The sequence below is a fragment of the Piliocolobus tephrosceles genome, unplaced genomic scaffold, assembly GCF_002776525.5.
Source record: "Piliocolobus tephrosceles isolate RC106 unplaced genomic scaffold, ASM277652v3 unscaffolded_40115, whole genome shotgun sequence".
In the NCBI taxonomy this organism is placed as follows: domain Eukaryota; kingdom Metazoa; phylum Chordata; class Mammalia; order Primates; family Cercopithecidae; genus Piliocolobus; species Piliocolobus tephrosceles.
The window spans coordinates 1-4,358 of record NW_022324439.1 but is presented as its reverse complement, the minus strand read 5'-3'; the positions used below and the strand labels follow the sequence as shown (position 1 = coordinate 4,358).

Below are 4,358 nucleotides of genomic sequence, written 5' to 3'. Positions count from 1 at the left end.
GGTGAGGGGAGAAGCAGAGAGCATGGAGAGCAGTGGCTTTCGATTTCTCTCTCCCCCAGTTGGGCCGGACTCTGGACGTGAGGCTGAGGGAGTACATGGCTCCTTCAGAGTGTGAGCTCAGATGCTCAGATGCTCGAGTGCTTCCGGCTGCTTTTCCGTTGGTAACTCACGTGTTCTTCCTGCAGGCTGGCATTTTTCTTTCATGGGTTTTTTTCGCTGGTCAGAATTATAGTCTTCTGATAGTATATACATAGCTGGTTATTATCAGATACATAATTTAAAAATGTGCATCTAAATATAGATTTTATTGGTGAGTGCATTGTGTTCTGATTCCATAAAAAGTCTTTTTTTTTTTTTTTTTTTGAGACGGAGTCTTGCTCTGCCCAGGCTGGAGTGCTGTGCCGTGATCTCAGCTCACAGCAAGCTCCGCCTCCTGAGTTCACGCCATTCTCCTGTCTCAGTCTCCCGAATAGCTGGGACTACAGGCGCCCGCCGCCACGCCCGGCTAATTTTTTGCATTTTTAGTAGAGATGGGGTGTCACCTTGTTAGCCAGGATGGTCTCGATCTCCTGACCTCGTGATCTACCTGCCTCGGCCTCCCGAAGTGCTGGGATTTCAGGCGTGAGCCACTGCGCCCGGCCCTCCATAAAAAGTCTTAAGCACAAAATTATGCTTGAAAAAAAAACCCTGTCTGTATAAAAAATACAAAAATTAACCGTGCGGTAATGGCACGTGCCTGTAATCCCAGTTACACAGGAGGCTGAGGCACGGGAATTGCTTGAACCTGGGAGACGGAAGTTGCGGTGAGCGGAGATGGCACCACTGTACTCTAGCCTGGCCAACAGAGTGAGACTCTATCTCAAAAAAAAAAAAAAGAAAAGAAAAGAAAATCTTAGCAGGCTCTCCTGTGCAGATGCTGCTGGTGCTGAGCTTTGTGTCTGGGGCAAAAAAGGTGAGGGCGGGCCCCGGTTGGTTTAGGAGAAGTGTTTACGAACAGAATGGGCCCCATGCTCCCGGCCTGAGGAAATTCTTTCATGAAAAAGATTCTTCCGCAGCTTGGAGGGGGATGGTCCAGCCGATGCTCCTGTCCCTCTCTCAGCCCCAGGGGCAGAAGGGAAACAGTCAGCAGCACGGCCATTGCAGATGGTGCCCAAGGCGGGAAGGTAGTTAGTGTCTGAGCAGGAGGGGGTGGCCGGCCTTTGTGGGGCTGCTTCAGAGAGCTGGGCAGAGTCTGGGCCCCAACGTGGACTAGCAGGGGAGGAGCTCTCCTGGCTGGGGTGGCCACTCAGGGAGGTGTGGGTTGCCTGAGCAGGGAATCGGCCTCCTGTGGAGGAGGTTTCCGAGCGGGAGGTGCTCTTCGTGTGGGCCTGGAGGACCTCCAGGCGGCCTGCACTCGCCTGATACAGCTGGCTTCTGCTGGGAGGCTGGGTTTGCAGCCAAACTCTGAGACCTTTTGGACAAAACATGCCAAAGAAGTTGGTGGTGATAAGAAATTCATACTAAACTTGTTCTATTAGGGCTTTTTTCGTTTCAAGTATATTATTTCCCTTCAGTAGCCCTATATTTTTGAAATTAATGTTGAGCATCGAGTCAGAGTCAGGTTTTGAATGACACAGGATGTTTCAGATCCTGTAAGTTTTCCTGAAGCTGTCAAAATAGCCTCCTAACAAAATTATCTAAAGTGTAAACTATTTTGGAATACTTTTTTTTTTTTTTTTTTTGAGACGGAGTCTCGCTCTGTCGCCCGGGCTGGAGTGCAGTGGCCAGATCTCAGCTCACTGCAAGCTCCGCCTCCCGGGTTTACGCCATTCTCCTGCCTCAGCCTCCCGAGTAGCTGGGACTACAGGCGCCGCCACCTCGCCCAGCTAGTTTTTTGTAATTTTTAGTAGAGACGGGGTTTCACCGTGTTCGCCAAGATGGTCTCAAACTCCTGACCTCGTGATCCGCCCGTCTCGGCCTCCCAAAGTGCTGGGATTACAGGCTTGAGCCACCGCGCCCGGCCGAAATACTTTTAGATATGTAGAAAAATTACAGACAACACAGAATTTCCATAATATCCCCCAGCCAGCTTCCCCTAATGCTATCACATTACCGTGATGCCTCTGTCAAAACTGAGGTGTTCACACTGGCACCACACTACTCACCGAGCGACGAACTTGTTTTGGATTTTATCAGTTTTCCCCCGATGTCCTTCCTGTCCCAGGACCACGCCCCTGGTGCCACACTGCATTGCATTGTCCTGTCTCCTTTGCCCCCCCGGTATAGGATAGCTGCCGTCCTTCCTTGTTTGTCATCACCTTGGTACTTTTGAAGAGTCCTTGTCAGGTATTTTGCAGGATGTGCCTTCATTTGGGTTTGTTTGGTGTCTTCTTGTGGTTGGACAGGTTGTGGGGTTAGGAAGATCCCACAGAGATGAGGTGTTCTTAGTGCGTCGTATTGGGGTACATGACATCCGCGTGACTCATTACTGGTGACGTTAAACAAAGTTACTTACAAAAATTAAAAAAAATACATTATTTTTTGTTTTAGAGATGAGGTCTCGCTCTCTCATCCGGACTGGAGTGCAATCGTGGGATCATAGCTCACTGCGGTCTCCAACTCCTGGGCTCAAGCGACCCTCCCACCGCAGCCTCCTGAGCAGCTGGGACTACAGGTACACGCCACTGTGTCTGGCAAAATTAGTTTTACTTTACTAAAAGGAAGCACGTAGGCCTGCTCTGGTCTTTGCTACTTGCAGTTTTTGTGTTATAGATTGTCGGACACTCGTGGTGATTTAATTTTGGAAGGGACCTTCTTTCTCACCCAGTTGGATCCTTCCAGTTTCTAGATGAAGACACTTGGTACCTGGAGGCCTTCTGACTTTTGGGTTAGAGCTGGCATGGAGTCCAGGCACCTGCTCCTCTGACCACTTTCTACAGGCATGGATGCTCCTGGGACACTGCAGGGACAGAGCCGTCCCCAGCAATGCAGATTGACGGGGCAGGTTTCCAGTTGGGTGGGGCCGCATCCCTCCCGGAGATGTGAGGCAGGTTTGAGATGAGTCTGCTCCCCTTCTGTCTGCTGCCTCTTTCTTTTTTTTTCTTTTCTTTTTGAGACGGAATCTTGCTCTGTAGCCCAGGCTGAAGTGCAGTGGCACAATCTCGGCTCACTGCAAGCTCTGCCTCCTGGGTTCAAGCGGTTCTCCTGCATCAGCCTCCTGAGTAACTGGGATTAAAGGCATGCGCCACCACCTAGGCTAATTTTGTATTTTTAGTAGAGACAGGGTTTATCCATGTTGGTCAGGCTGGTCTCCAACTCCCGACCTCAGGTGATCCACCTGCCTCAGCCTCCCAAAGTGCTGGGATTACAGGAGTGAGCCACTGTGCCTGGCCTACGAGTAACTTCTTTTTTATTGTTATTTTGTGAGATGGAGTCTCGCTCTGTTGCCCAGGCTGGAGTGCTGTGGCTTGATCTAGACTTACTGCAAGCTCTGCCTCCCGGGTTCACGTGATTATCCTGCCTCAGCCTCCCTAGTAGCTGGGACTATAGGCGCCTGCCACCAAGCCCGGCTAATTTTTTTGTATCTTTAGTAGAGACGGAGTTTCACAGTGTTAGCCAGAATGGTCTCGGCCTCCCAAAGTGCTGGGATTACAGGCGTGAGCCACTGCGCCTGGCTGGGGTAACTTCTTGATGAATATTTTAGTAATATAAATCTTAGTCTGAATTTCTGTGTTGCCTAGATTCCATGTAGGGGAATGGGCAGGTCAGAAGGGTGTGGCCTGCGGTGTGGCCAGGTGCTAAGGATTAGGTGCTACAGTTTTCCCCCAGCCCCTCCTGGTTCCCTGGTGAGCCCACATCAACCTCAGATGGGCAGACCCCCTACTCATGGCGGGGCTGGGAGTGTGGGCTCTGTAGTTGGATTCTGCTTGAGAATTGTGCGTGGCCTCACTGTGGAGTGTTTGACTGGACAAAAGCCTGCTGTATACTCAGTGTCCCCATCTGTAGAAAGGATGCTGATGGTACCCACCCCCAGAGTTGTTTTCAGGACGAACCACGATAATACGTGTAAAATGCTCAGAAGACTGTGTGGCAAACAGCAAGCACTTAATAAAAAAAATTTTTTTTAGCAGAGAAAAATGACGTTTTATTTATTTTAAACAATAGCATTTAAAGTTATACCTGTAAGTGGCACACAGAAGATATATGGAGAGTTTAAAGAATGAAAATAAACTCACATGTGCCCACTACCCTACTTGAAAAACAGGATTTACCAGAAGGCTTGAGTGGCCCTTCAGATTGTAGTTTCTGGCCCCTCCCGTTCAGAGGTAACTCGCATCCTGGTTTTCGTGTTGATCAGTGGTGTTTAAAGTACACCTGTA

General features: G+C 49.7%; 1 long non-coding RNA gene across 1 annotated transcript; it reads left to right on the top strand.

Moving 5' to 3' along the window:
- Positions 1-537: 537 nt before the first annotated feature.
- Positions 538-3,170, top strand: LOC116418679. The gene is made up of 3 exons (XR_004228794.1): positions 538-1,163; positions 2,266-2,325; positions 2,530-3,170. It is a non-coding gene; the product is annotated as an uncharacterized LOC116418679 (long non-coding RNA).
- The last annotated feature ends 1,188 nt before the right edge of the window (positions 3,171-4,358 follow it).